Below are 15,611 nucleotides of genomic sequence, written 5' to 3'. Positions count from 1 at the left end.
GCGTGTGGAAACTTAAAAGCATTGTGCTTACACCATAACAGTTAACTTTACTGCATGAAAGGCTAACATGGAGGCGCTGATGTGATTACTAGCACCTAAACATTTCGAAGAGTTTTTTTTTTTACTCTTACAGACAAGAATAATTACAGCTTAATTACATATTAGGCTGTTTTTCAGTCACAATAATTAGTTTATAAGGTTGTTATTATTAGCTCTTATAACATTGATTGGCTGAATTCCACTGCAGAATGCGTGTTATTTTTTTGATAACAGACCGTTGCCATGAAAAACAGCGCGTTGCTATGGACGCAGCAGGATTCTAACCAAAGACGGAACGGACTATACAATCGTTTTTAAATCAATACAATCGTTTTTAAATAAATACATTTCTTTTGAAATCAATATTTTGTGTAAAATTATTGATTTATTTGGTAGGTATGTAATAAGCGGGATAAGGTATAGCGAGGCGGTTGTTATAGCGAATACAAAACCTTCAGGCTGATTCAAGATCCCTCCACTTCGTCCTCCCAAAAAATTGTACCGCGGAGGAGAAAAATATTTGATTTTGAAATCGAGCTTCGCACCGAGCGCACGTCAGAAACAGAGGACAGTGTGTGTGTGTGTGTGTTCATCTCTTTAGTACTGTGACTTGACTTGAAACTTATAAGGACTCGACTTGACTTGCTTAGGGTGAACCCTTGACTTGACTTGACTTGCTTGATTTATCTGAACTGTGACTTGAGACTTGACTCGAGACTTGATGGTTAAGACTTGAGACTTGCTTGGACTTGACCATGTGTGACTTGTCCCCATCTCTGCACTTTGGCCACTTTGTGCCAAATTGGACACTTTGGACACATTATGAATTTTCAAGTTCATACCTACACAGAACATACAACAATGCAAAGGTGATAACAAATAAGGGTTACACACTCCCAGGAATTTTACACATGATGGAAAATTATCTTCCCTACATAAAGGTACTAACAGGAGGTGTGACAAGAAGGTGGATCCAATGCCTCCTTACACATAGATATACTTTTTACAATAAGGGCCAAGTTAACAGCCAACATTGATTTAACATCATATGTGCAAATACCACAGTCAACACAATATGGAAACAATGCTATTTACACACCATATACATTTACACTATTTAGAATTAGATTGTTCCAATGATTCCAAGTCCCACAACAGTTGGCAGGAGTAGAAAGGAAAAGAGTAGAAGGGAATAGAAAAAAGAAGGGGGAGACTTATCGACATCTGGGAAAGCTCTGAAATGGCCTGATGTTGTCACAGTGGGCTGGGGGTGGGTGGTCAAGAGCCAGAGAGACCCCCTGCATCACTGTTGGGGATTCAGGGAGAAATATGGGGATGAATAGGCCAGCCACAACATGTCATAGCCAAATCATATAGACAATTGGTTAAATATAAAGACATTATGAACTGAAATCTACTATAATGACATGTGACCCAATAGGCAGTAAGATGCTCAGAAACCATATGACATAGCTTAATATGCTAGTGCTAATATATTGTAAGTCTTGGGTAATCTATCTTGTTATACTCACCAAGTGGCTTGACTCACAGTCCACGATTTCTTCCAAAAATCTAGTCCAAATTGGTCTCCTGCGTTACTTTTCCACTTAGGAGAAACCATTTAAACTTTAAATGCTGAGTATAGTTTCGTTACCAGCAACAGACTACACGTCTTGCGCAAAAGTCAAGTTTGGTTTGATTATCGGATTTGGTTAGGGAGGTGCCTTGTTGCACACTGTTGTTGTGTCCAACGGTGATCGTTCAACAATTTCCGTAAAGTGTGGCTCATGTGCTCTCAACCTAGTTTGTTTCAAATCCATTGGTCATCAATGGAGGAAGAAACTGACCATCCAAATCAGGACCCGTCCTTGTGCGTAATGAGTGTTTATGCTGATGTGGTGCAAAGCATATAGGCAACATGGAAAGATAAAGGTCTAGGTAAATGCTAGAGACTCTCTTGTTTTCAGAGATACCAATTATTGCTGGGTTCAAATGTAGTAATGTTTTGAATAACATTTTGGCCCACTCCTCCATACAGACCTTCTCCAGATCCTTCAGGTTTTGGGGCTGTCGCTGGGCAATGCGGACTTTCAGCTCCCTCCAAAGATTTTCTATTGGGTTCAGGTCTGGAGACAGGCTAGGCCACTCCAGGACCTTGAGATGCTTCTTACGGAGCCACTCCTTAGATGCCCTGGCTGTGTCATGCTGGAAGACCCAGTCACAACCCATCTTCAATGCTCTTACTGAAGGAAGGAGGTTGTTGGCGAAGATCTCGCGATACATGGCCCCATCCATCCTCCCCTTTGCAGAAAAGCAACCCCAAAGAATGATGTTTCCACCTCCATGCTTCACGGTTGGGATGGTGTTCTTGGGGTTGTACTCATCCTTCTTCTTCCTCCAAACACGGCGAATGGAGTTTAGACAAAAAGCTCAATTTCTGTCTCATCAGACCACAGGACCTTTTCCCATTCCTCCTCTGGATCATCCAGATGGTCATTGGCAAACTTCAGACGGGCCTGGATATGCGCTGGCTTGAGCAGGGGGACCTTGCGTGCGCTGCAGGATTTTAATCCATGACGGCGTAGTGTGTTACTAATGGTTTTCTTTGAGACTGTGGTCCCAGCTCTCTTCAGGTCATTGATCAGGTCCTGACGTGTTGTTCTGGGCTGATCCCTCACCTTCCTCATGATCATTGATGCCCTACGAGGTAAGATCTTGCATGGAGCCCCATACCGAGGGAGATTGACCGTCATCTTGAACTTCTTCAATTTTCTAATAATTGCGCTAATACTTATTGCCTTCTCACCAAGCTGCTTGCCTATTGTCTATTGCCCATCCCAGCCTTGTGCAGGTCTATAATTGTATCCCTGATGTCCTTACACAGCTCTCTGGTCTTGGCCATTATGGAGAGGTTGGAGTCTGTTTGAGTGTGTGGACAGGTGACTTTTATACAGGTAACGAGTTCAAACGGGTGCAGTTAATACAGGTAATGAGTGGAGAACAGGAGGGCTTCTTGAAGAAAAACAAACTAGCTGTTCTGTGAGAGCCGGAATTCTTACTGGTTGGTAGGTGATCAAATACTTATGTCATGCAATAAAATGCTAATAAACTATTTTAAAAAATCATACAATGTGATTTTCTGGATTTTTGTTTTAGATTCCGTCTCTTACAGTTGAAGTGTACCTATGATAAAAATTACAGACCTCTACATGCTTTGTAAGTAGGAAAACCTGCTAAATCGGCAGTGTATCAAATACGTTTTCTTCCCACTCTGGAGCAGGTTAGGTGTGCAGCATAAGTTAACATAACGATGTAACCCGGAAACAAGTGAACTACCATTGTGACACTGACAACCCAGCGTTCAACCGGAAGTTAGCTTGCAAACTCCAAATCCTGCTTCGTAGCATAGGCCTCAGGAAAACATTTGTATATTGTATAATCCAAGGATAATCCGAAGGATTAAACATTGTGTGACATATGCTTTGATCCAAAACAGATTCAAGTTGATATGAAAGATTAATGTCCCAAATTCTCAGTAGCACACCTGACATTGGCCCTCAATACAGACACCCTGGTAAATGCCATCTCGGCAATAGGTTCCATCGTGGGCTGGGACCAGCAGCTGCCTTTCTCCTGTGGTGGTGGTGCACTGGAGGTCACATGGCTTGTTGGAGATACTGATGTAGTCATCTGAGACAGAAAGTAATATTAGAGAAAAACACAAAGAAAGTTATTTGTGTAGAATCCTCCCTGTAAACAATAACATAACTTGTGTCCTCCTCATCATCCTTTACTGAATGAGACCCCTATTGTACTAGCTAGTCCAAGGTGGTTCAGGGTGGCAAGGACAGTACTGCGAGTGTCTAAAGCGAGTATAAGGAGATTATAAATCAATGCAAACCGATAGACGGACAAGCAAGCAGGTTTTGATGGGAAATATGTCACGGACACAGAGATATTGAGAAACTGTTTTATTTTTGAGGCATTGTCTATAGGATGGGAGGAGCAAAATTTGTGTGTGATCTGCCTTACCGAATGGAGGGCAGGGAAGGGGTTTGTAACCATTTCGTATATGTGAATAACAATGGTCTGATGGCCCCAGAAAGATAATGTGCTGTTGGTATTTTTGTTAAAACTGTATTCCCGTAGAAGGTAGAAGTGCTATATCTGGCGAAGGGGTCTGGTGAAGAGTGTGTTCATAGAACTGCAACATCCAGTCTAAAACTATGTAATTAATGCAGAGCTATTGCCCGTGCAACCTCTCTCTATGGCCCTGGAATGAGAGATCCATTACTGCTCTACAGGACTGCTTTGAAACAACAAATTGGCAAATGTTCTGTGATGCAGCCGATGGGTACACTGATGAATACAAAGACTTTGTCTCAGCATATATCTCCAAATGCATCAACAATGTTGTCCCTTGGGTCAATGCTAGGACGTTCCATAACTAGAAGCCCTGGATAAATGGTAATGTCATTGCTAAGCTCAGGGAATATTCCTCCGCCTGTAGCTCTGGGGACCTGGAGGCTTTGAGGAGTTATAGCTATGACCTACGCAAGGCTATCATGGGATAAGTTGGAGTTTAACCCCAGACGCATGTGGCGAGGACTGCAACATATCACAGAATACAAAGAGAGAAATAGCAGATGCTTGTCCTGCCAGATAAGCTCAACACCTATGCACCGTTTGAGGGGACAAACAGTATTCCAATTCCTGTAGTCCCCTCCTACTTCAAACAGACGACCATCGTCCCTGTACCAAAGAAACTTTCCATCACCTGCCTGAATGACTACCGCCCTGTAGCACTGACCTCCAACATCATCAAGTGAAGTGCTTTGAGCGGCGGGTCAGAACTCACATCTACTCCGCCCTTCCTGATACCTTGGACCCCTTTCAATTTGCATATCGCCCCAATAGTTGATGCTATGCTATCACCCTGACGACGCACACCGCCCTCTCCCACCTGTAAAAAGGCCACACAAACATGAGGAGGCTGTTCGTGGACTACAGCTCTGCATTCAACACTAATGTGACAGCTAAGTTTGTTCCTAAGCTCAGGACCCTGAGACTTAACACCTCCCTCTGCAGTTGGATCCTGGACTTCCTGACGGGCAGATTCCAGGTAGTGACAATGGGCAACCTCACCTCCTCTGCACTGACCCTGAGCACTGGAGCCCCCCAGGGCTGCATACTCAGTCCCCTCCTGTACTCCCTATTCACGCATGACTGCTTGGCCACACACAGCTCCCTACTCAAATTCACGGACGACACTATAATCCTGGGTCTCATCTCCAACAGCGATGAGACTGCTCGCTACATGGTGCCAGGACAGCAACCTCCCTCTCAATGTCTGCAAGACTACAGATATGATCGTAGACTTCAGGAAGCAGAAGAGGCGGGGTCATGCGGGGTCAAGTGGAGAGAGTCTCCGAATTCAAGTTCCTCTGTGTCTTCATCAAAGATGAACTTACTTGATCCAGACAAGCAATCTCAGCAGTGAAAACTACCCAAAAATAAGTGTCTGTAAAAACTCTCACCAACTTCTACAGGTGCACCATTGAAAGCATCCTCTCAGGCTGTTCTACTTTTGCCAGACCGCAAGTCCCTTCAGTGAATGGTAAAGTCTGCGGAACGCATCATCGGCTGCCATCTCCCCTTCGTGCAAAGCATCTACCATACACAATGCCTAAAAAAAGCATGGAACATGATCAAAGATCACAGCCACCCAGGCTATGGTCTGTTCACAGTGCTGCCATCTGGTAGACTACCAGAGCATCGGGGCACACACCTCCAGACTCAAAACTGTTTTTCCCTCAGGCAATAAGGCCCCTCAACCTGCAACACTGATCCATGATCATCCTGATCACACACAAACTTTCCAGATGCTCTGATGTCCTTTTAGGTACTTCTTATGGGCATTAGAATATTCCTTTGCATGTACCATTTATAAGCATTAGACACATATCTATCCATAATACTCAATACTTCTACCATACTACTCAAACTCCCCATCCAACTCTTTCAAAAAGATATGCTAGTTTACATTTTTATGAATATTACTGCCCTACTTGCCATATCTATAAAACTCTACTACTACTACTACCAATATTGCTGCTAGTTTACAGTACTCATTTTAAACTGCTCCTATGTTCTGTGTTACGTATATAATTGCTTTATCTTGCTCTATTTTTGCTGTTTATAAATGTTCTTCTTAAATTCTCACTACATAGTTGTAGTGTGCTATGCCACCATTCATAAGTTTATTACACTCATATGTATCTATAATATTCAAGACTGCAATCATTGTGCCAGTGCCGAAGCAGTTGACTGCGTCTTGCCTGAATGACTTTCCGACCTGTCGCACTCACCCCCAGAATCATGAAGCGCTTTGAAAGACTAGTTCTGGCCCACCTTAAGTCCTGCCTCACCCCAACACTGGATCCCTACCAGTTTGCCTACCGGTTGAACAGGTCTATAGAGGACGCCATCTCCACAGCTTTACACTCTGCCTGGACAAAATCAACACCTATGTGAGAATGCTGTTCATAGACTTCAGCTCAGCATTCAACACGGTCATCCCCTCTAGTCTGGTCAACAAACTCCATAACCTGGGGATCAGCCCCTCCCTCTCCAACTGGACTTTGGACTTCCTAACCAACAGACCCCTGTCTGTCAGGTTAGACAACTTCACCTCCTCCACCCTGATCTTGAGCACTGGTGTTCCACAAGGCTGTGTGCTCAGCCCGCTCCTGTACTCCCTCTTCACCCACGACTGTGTGCTTGTACACAGTTCCAACACCATCGTCAAGTTCACAGACGACACCACAGTGGTAGGTCTGATCAGTGACAAAGACAAGTCAGCCTCCTGGGAGGAGGTCAACGCCTCAGCCCTAGTCAAAAAGGCGCAGCAGCGCCTATACTTTTTAAGGAGGCTATCCCTGCATTTCAGTTGCACATGCACCAGGAACATTCAGTTAGCCTCTTTGCACATTTAGTACTGCCATCATGCTTTACAGTTGTACATACGCATGTCTACCTCCGGGACCTCATTGCTGCCATCTCTGCATCCCGGTTGCACATGCTACTTTACTCAATTTGCCTCGTGTTACGTATGCAAGTACCCTGTGTGTGCGTTTGTGTTTTTCCCCTCCTGCCGTTTCCCCAGATGTCCCTTATGTTCCTGATTGTGCTCATTGGTGTTTTCCACCTTGCAGTCATGAGTGCATCGCCTGAATGCTGAGGTGGAACAATCAGTGGACACCTCACCTTATTGCACCACCTGTTCCTTTTTCCATTACCCACTCGCATCACACATCCCTGGTTTAAAAACCCTGTCAGTTGGTTCTCCCAGAGACTTGTTTGCTTTACCCCACGTGGACCCACGATAGACAGACACTTCGTTCATTCATACATCACTTAGTTTAGTACATACAGTTCCCTTTGTCCTGTTTCATGTGAGTATGTATAGCTGTGGTGTTTTGTTTGGTGTTGTCTGGTGAATTGTTTGCTGTTCGCTGTTTAGTCCTTGTTCAACCTGTTTGTCCCTGGGGAAAACATTTTTGTATAGCAAGTCGCCCTTAGGAAAACTTTGTCTAAAACACCCACTGTATTTTTGTATTGGTTAGTAATTAGCTAAGCAGTTCTTGAGGCAGGCAAGTTCAGTTTAAGGGTGTTAGACCGTATTATTTCATTTCTTGGGTCCAGCTCAGCTCCTTTTCCCTATCCCCTTTACCGTGTGTTTATAATAAACGTTTTATGTTTGACGGTAGCTTTGGTTATTTGTGTCGTTTCTTGCCACTGTTCATGTACACTACACCACTTTGCATGAGTTCTATGTTACAGGTCTCTGTACCATCCACCCTAGACTGCTAGAGCCACAGGGTTCACAACATGGGATCTCTCATTGATACCCATGCCACTCATGCGACTTGGTTTAAGTGTCTACTTCAGTGTTGAACTGTGCAGCTGTGGTTGTGTGAACGGCTGGTGTAGTGTTCAGTATTTTTTGGCTTGTGTTGCTGGCTTACGATGGCTACTTTTGATTTGGATGCCTTTTTGACTAACACCACATGGGAGGATTTTGATAGATGCCGTAAAGAGGATTAACTGGCTTTGGCTGATTGCACATCTAGAATGCCATTTAGAATTGCCATCTGTATCCTCACAATTATAATCCCACTTAACATACACTATACTTAATACTTAATTTTCTGCCCTCCTCTATTTGCCTTAATTGCACATTTAATATTGCCATTTATACTGCTTTTGCCTTTATTGCACATCTATACATTCCACTTGTAATATACATATACTTAATACTTGTAAATACTTGTACATTTTCTGCCCTCTCGTTAGATGCTAACTGCATTTTTTTGTACTGTACTTGTACTGTTCACTGATAATACATCTAATCTAATCCTTGAAACCATAACATAACAGTCAGTGTTAGAAGATGACATAAACCCTGGACTGGGCCCTCAAACATGATGGAAGACACTCAATGGGATGGTACTTGCGTTTATGACTATGTCATTTCTTACCTGGATAGAGAGGCACCCATTCATAGTGTCTTTGGCCAAAGGCTTTGGCATTAAACTGGGAGCACTGTTGCTGCTTGAAGCTGACACTGGTACTGAGACAGGGCTGGATAGAAAGAACAACAAAAATTATACAAGCACAGACAATTCTCTGAAACTAATGGAAGTACAGCAGGCAAAGCATGTGTTTAAGAAAAGTGTTACTGAAGATGTTCAGTCTAAGGGGATTATATGGTAAAACACTACTGACTCATTTTAAACATTATCCAGTAGACATTTTCTAAGGAAATTTGAACATAAGCTAATTGATGCTTAGCAAAACCAATTGAAAGTATATTATGTCAAGCATTGAATCAGTTGATACACCAAAAATTAGAAGAGAAAAATGGCTTTGTCTTGGTTATACCTGAAATGGACACAGCTGATACTGTTTTGGAGATCCGACACAAAAGGAGCTGTTGATGTTTTGTGTGGCAGTGAGTCTGAAGAGAAATGGATAAATAAACTTATCTTGCATGCAAATGTGATTCTAATATGTAACGTGATTACACAAAATGTCACATTATGCCAGACACGTCAAATAATACTAAAGACAAGTCTAACATTTGATAAAGTTTAAGTTGCCTCTAGTTATCTCTCAGTTTGCTTGGTTTTTACAGTTGCTAGTGACAGTATATATATACTTCTTGCAAGGCCTTCAGATATTGCTGACTTATTCTGCCTTAAAATTAAATATAAAAAGGTAAGCACTAGATACAATATTTATTCTCCTGATATACATGACCCACTCACCAGTTAACCCTTTAATGATCTGCTCAACTGTTTGGTAGAGCACATTTTGAGTCACTTTATCATATTGAAAAATGTGTTGAACTTAACTCAACCTGACACTGTGAGAAGTGGGGGCTGTGCAACCTCTGTCCAAAGGGTGTGTCAAGATCAGAAATGCAATGTTTTCCTGTTTGAATGCAAATCAGCAATGCTTCATAGAATACCGCCAGAAATAAAGTGAATCTAATGTCCAAAAAAACTTTTGTGCTGGTACACCACCACACAGAAGAGCAAGTCTGATTTATTTCTACAAAAAGTTAGTATTTTATTTGAAGTTTTCTATAGTGTTGTGCTATTTAAATTAATTTAGATACTTTTACCATTTAGCAACATCTCAACCATTTTGTAGAGCACTATATTTAAAAACTATTGGGTCTGTTAAAAAAAGTTAACACTTTATAAAACTACAATGTAAATACATATTAACCACTGTATTAACAACAATGTAATACCACAGACATTTTAATGAAATGGGGAGATGGAAATGGGAAGATGGACAGAAAGAATACAAATCTTAAATATTATAAGTGTTCTAGTGCCTATAAATAGATACATTAACAAGTCTACACACCCCTGTGAAAATTCCAGGTTTTTGTGATGCAAAAAAATGAGACAAAAATAAATCACGTCAGAACTTTTCCCACCTTTAATGTGACCTATTGTGTGAACAATTCAATTGAAAAACAAACTGAAATCTTTGAGGGGGAAAAACGAAACATAAAAACCTTACAATAACCTGGTTGCATAAGTGTGAACACCCTCTTATAACTGGGGATGTGGCTGTGTTCAGAATTAACCAATCACATTCAAATTAATGTTAAATAGAAGTCATTACACACCTGCCATCATTTAAAGTGACTCTGATAAATCACAAATAAAGTTCAACTGTTCAAGTAAGGTTTTCCTGACATTTCTTAGTGGCATCTCAAAGCAAAAGCCATGGTCCGCAGAGAGCTTCCAAAGCATCAGAGGGATCTCATTGTTGAAAGATATCAGCCAGGAGAAGGGTACAAAATAATTCCAAAAGCATTAGATATACCATGGAACACAGTGAAGACAGTCATCTTCAAGTGTAGAAAATATGACACAACACAGACATTACTATGAACTGGACGTCCCTCAGCAACATTAAAGGAACTACAGGAATTTCTGGTGAGTACTGGCTGTGTGCTACATGTGACAACAATCTCCTGTATTCTTCATAAGAATGGGCTATGGGGTAGGGTGGCAAGACAGAAGCCTTTTTTTTTACAAAGAAAAACATCCAAGCCGGACTGAAGTTTGCACAAACAAACATCAAGTCCCCCAAAAGCACGTGGAAAACTGTGGTATGGTCTGATGAAACCAAGGTTGAACTTTTTGGCCATAATTCCAAAAGGTATGTTTGGTGCAAAAACAACACTGCCCATCACCCAAAGAACACCATACCTGCAGTGAAGTATGGTGGTGGCAGCATCATGCTTTGGGGCATTTTTTCTTCAGCTGGAACTGGGGCCTTAGTCAGGGTGGAGGGGAATTATGAACAGTTCCAAATACCAGGCAATTTTGGCACAAAACCTTCAGGCGTCCGTTAGAAAGATGAAGTTCACCTTTCAGCACGACAACAACCCAAAGCACACATCCAAATCCACAAAAGCATGGCTTCACCAGAAGAAAGTTTATGTTTTGGAATGTCCCAGCCAGAGCCCAGACCTGAATCCAATTGAACATCTGTGGGGTGATCTGAAGAGGGCTGTGCACAGGAGATCCTCACAATCTGATAGATTTGGAGCACTTTTGCAAAGAAAAGTGGGCAAATATTGCCACGTCAAGATATGCCAGGCTAATGGACTCCTACCAAAAAAGACTGAGTGCTGTAATAAAATCAAAAGGTGCTTCAACAGAGTATTAGTTTAAGGGTGCACACACTTATGCAACCAGGTTATTGTGAGTTTATTTTTTATTTTTCCGCCTCAAAAACTTCAGTTCGTTTTTCAATTGAATTGTTCACGTTATAGGTCACATTAAAGGTGGAAAAGATTCTGACTTTAATTTAATGTGAAGTTCTGACTGTACATGAATGTACATAGAAAGTGATCAGAGCATATGAAGTGTTCATGGGATCAATTGATCAGTGTTGCTTTGGGAGTAAAAACTGTGAGTCAGGAAGTGCATCTTGATGTTCCAGTAACTGTGTGAACAGACCATAGCCTGTGGTCTTTTATGTTGATCCGTGCTTTCCTAAGGCACCATTTATGTTTGTGCTGGTTTTTAGGAAAGGCTTCTTAAGATTTGTTTTAGTTCTCTTTCATGTTCTGTCTTTCTGATAGTACTATCATATACATCACATGTTCTATGTGTGGTGAACCTTAACCCATACACATGCAATCTCACCATAGGCTGTATAAAACCCAAAGCCTGGCTATAGAATGTGAACACATTTAGCTAAGCATACAAATAAAAATGCCTTTAGAAAAATTTATTTGACCATAAAGATACTTCAATAATCTTACAGACATCGGTCTGCATTCCACTTTAATACGTTAACAAGACAATAAAACACTACCTGACCTTACATTAAACTGCATTTAATTAACAGCTTTAAGAGAGAAAAACTTAAATCCTAATAAAATAATATTATAATATTTTTAATTACAATACAAACATTCTCATAACATCTCTGAGTGGATAATAAAACTATAGAACTGGTGCGCGCCACTTTTCCTTGGTTTGATGTTCATTACATTATCATAGCTAGCTTAGCTAGCTTTTGCCACTTAGCTTGTTGAGAGATCAAAACAGTAGCAATGCTTTAAACGAACACTTACAAAATAAACAACATCACAAAGGGTGGCAGAAAGTTCACAGTTCTAGTTACTGCTGTGCGTATGCCAGCCACTGTTCTGGACTAGGGGAATGTCAAGAGACCTCTGAATGCATGATATGTGTCTGAACTGCCTGAAAAGACAGCTCAGAACTCTCCACATACCTACATCCTACAGAAAGACTAACAATTATGCAGTTGCTCCTACACTCATAGCCATGAGAGACTGACATCTATATCCTTGACAATTGCCCTTGGTCTGTGGCCTAGCAGTAATGGACTTGAGGTATCTATGTACATGAACTGAACCCTGGGCTTCAACTTTAATGCTGTTTTAACTATCTCTCTGTATACTTTGCCCACTTTAATTAATTACCTGTCTAAACAAAAAGCATCCCTCCCCACAAACAATAAATAATAATATCTAATATCTAACGTTCGATATGTGATGCTCTCTCTACAATTTCCCTATGTCCTTTGTTACAACTAATCCAGGTGTGTGTGACAAAACAAGGCCCTCTAGGACAATTCACTTTCAAGAAATCTGAGCACCAATTCAATAAATACACTGCTCAAAAAATGTAAGGGAACACCTAAATCACCCGATGAACGAAATATATTAAATATATTAAAAAATCTAAATCTTTACTGTACACTGTGTAATTCTTTGAAAACAAAATGACGTAACAACAGTCAATGGAAACCAAAATCACCAACCGATTGAGGCCTGGATTCAAACTCACACCGAAAATCTAAGTAAACAATTGAAATCACAGGCTACTCCAACTTGCAAGAATTTTGTCATGATAACTCATAAAGTGACTAAGTAATGTGTATGGCCCCCACGTGCCTGTAGGCACTGCTGACAACATCTGGGCATGCTCCTGACGAGACGGCGGATGGTGTCCTGGGGGATCAGGGCATCAGTGAGCTCCTGGACAGTCTGTGACGCTACTTGGCGGCATCGGATGCAGCGATACATAACATCCCAGAGGTTCTCAACTGGATTCAGCATGTAAACTAGCTAGAAAGATGTGTCAGCATCGAGTAATTGTCTCTGGCCCCCTCCCAGCTAGGGTTAGTGACGAGCTCTACAGCAGACCTGCGCAACTCAATCGCTGGCTGAAAACTGAGTTCTGCACGTCGCAAGAGGTAGAGATTGTAGATAACTGGCTCTCTTTTTGGGACTCTCCCAGAAATAGGGCCAGGCCTGATCTGCTGAGGAGCGACGGACTCCATCCTAGCTGGAGTGGTGCTCTTCTTTAATCTAGGAACATTGACAGGAGTCTCAGTCCTATAGCCTCACCATGAGATAGGGTAGGTCAGGCTATTAGCCAGCCTGCTAGCATAGTGGAGTCTGTCGATAGCATAGCCAGAGTAGTTAGTACTGCTTTACCTATTGCCACTCTGACTCGTTCCAGGCTGAGAAAAATTAAACAAGGTAGTGCTAACAAAAACAACCTTATTAAGATAAAGCCTTCCTCCACCTTGGTCACAAATAAAAATAAAAATTACTGTATCACCTCGCATCTCAAAATGGGACTCCTAAATATTAGATCCCTTGTTCCAAAGTCAGTTGGATTAAATTAATTCATCTCTGATCATAAACTAGATGTTATTGGTTTATGTGAAACGTGGCTAAAGCCTGATGAATTCATTGCCTTAAAAAAGGCCTCTCCTCCTGGCTATACTAGTTATCATATCCCTCGTGCATCCCGAAAAGGAGGGGGTGTTGCTAATATTTATGACAGTAAATATAGGTTTACTCTTAAACACATCACTACTCATGAAAGTTAACCAGGCCGATAAATGGTTTTACATAGCTACTATTTATAGGCCCCCCGGGCCATACACAATTTTCGTCAATGAGTTTCCAGAATTCTTCCATAAAATGTCCTGAACCTCCCTGACCAGGTGTCAATGGGGACACTTGAATTTTTTGATACCGTATCGCTTGAGTTCTAAACCCACAAACTGTCAGCTAGACCCGATTCCAACCAAATGACTTAAGGAGCTTTTTCCTGTGCTAGGTCAGCCAATGTTGAACATTATAAATTGCTCCCTTTCCTCCGGATGTGTACCAAACTCATTAAACATAGCGGAAATTAAGCCTCTTCTAATAAAGTATAATCTGGATCCCCAAAAATATTCAACAAATATAGGCCAATATCGAACCACCCGTTCCTCTCAAAAATCTTTGAAAAATGTATGCCTTGCTGAAGACAAATAACATTTATGAAATGCTCCAGTCCGGTTTCAGATCCCATAATAGTACTGAGACTGCACTCATGAAGGTAACAAATTACCTTCTAATGGCCTCAGACAAAGGTTCTGCATCCGTCCTGTTGCTTCTTGATCTTAGTGCTGCTTTTGACACTATTGATCACTCCCTTCTCTTAGAGAGACTGGAAACCCATATTGGGCTACGTGGACATGTTCTACCTTGGTTTAAATCTTATTTATCTGAAAGATATCAGTTTGTTAGTGTGGATGGCATATGTCAAAGGTATGCTTTCCAAAATCAAAATGTAAATTTTCACTTTCATGCTGATGACACAAAGTTATACATTTCAATGAAGCACGGAGAAGCCCCAAAATTAGCTACTTTGGAAGCATGCGTTTCAGATATTAGGAAGTGGATGACAGAGAACTTCTTGCTCTTGAACTCAAGAAAAACAGAAATGCTTGTTTTTGGACCCAAGAAACAAAGAGCGTTGTTAGCAGATCTCACTGTGAACCTCGACGGCTGCATGGTCGTATCACAAAAAAACATTCAGAAACACACATTGTCATTCATAACACACTGATCTAAAAAACACTTACAACAGGGATCACTACATTAATGACGAACTTTCATCTTGTACGTTTTTAAAATGATTTTTCACATGAATCAGAATTTGATGATAGAATAAGAAAAACACCTCACTGTATTTTTTTAATGTATGAGGTAACAATAATGAATAAAAAAATTTCTCTACACCAGGGATGGAAATTACATTTTTTGTCCACCGGCCACTGTGGCTGGTGGATTTCAAAATCTACCAGCCACTCAATGTTTTTACCAGCCACTTTCTTGTTTTTAACCAACAAGGATTAGTGCCAAGCAATAATAACAAAAATAAAACCATCTCGACAATAAAGTCATTATAATGCGAGATAAAACTCGTTATATTTCAAGAAAAAAAGTCTAAATACAATCTTGAGAATAAACTCATTAAATATCGAGAATAAAGTCGTTGTGTTTCGAGAAAAAACTCGTTATATTTCGAGAAAAAAGTCGAAATACAATCTTGAGAATAAACTCATGAAATATCGAGAATAAAAGTCGAATTTAAATGTAGAATAACGCATTCGATCAGTGTGCATTGCATACTGATGGCAGAGTTGGATCAATTATTCAA

General features: G+C 41.0%; 1 long non-coding RNA gene across 3 annotated transcripts in view; it reads right to left on the bottom strand.

The window, feature by feature from the left end:
- si:ch211-267e7.3 overlaps positions 1-15,611 on the bottom strand; it is a 134,390-nt gene that overhangs the window by 61,962 nt on the left and 56,817 nt on the right. For all 3 annotated transcript variants that reach the window (XR_002196221.2, XR_002196222.2, XR_002196223.2), the window contains exons 3-5: positions 8,983-9,058; positions 8,580-8,682; positions 3,584-3,729 (exon numbers count right to left, since the gene is read on the bottom strand). This is a non-coding gene — a long non-coding RNA (ADAMTS-like protein 2). The remainder of the gene's footprint in view (positions 1-3,583; positions 3,730-8,579; positions 8,683-8,982; positions 9,059-15,611) is intronic.

Source organism: Esox lucius, chromosome 3, assembly GCF_011004845.1.
Source record: "Esox lucius isolate fEsoLuc1 chromosome 3, fEsoLuc1.pri, whole genome shotgun sequence".
NCBI lineage: Eukaryota > Metazoa > Chordata > Actinopteri > Esociformes > Esocidae > Esox > Esox lucius.
Note: the sequence above shows the minus strand (reverse complement) of the source record. Positions and strands in the feature narration are given on the sequence as shown.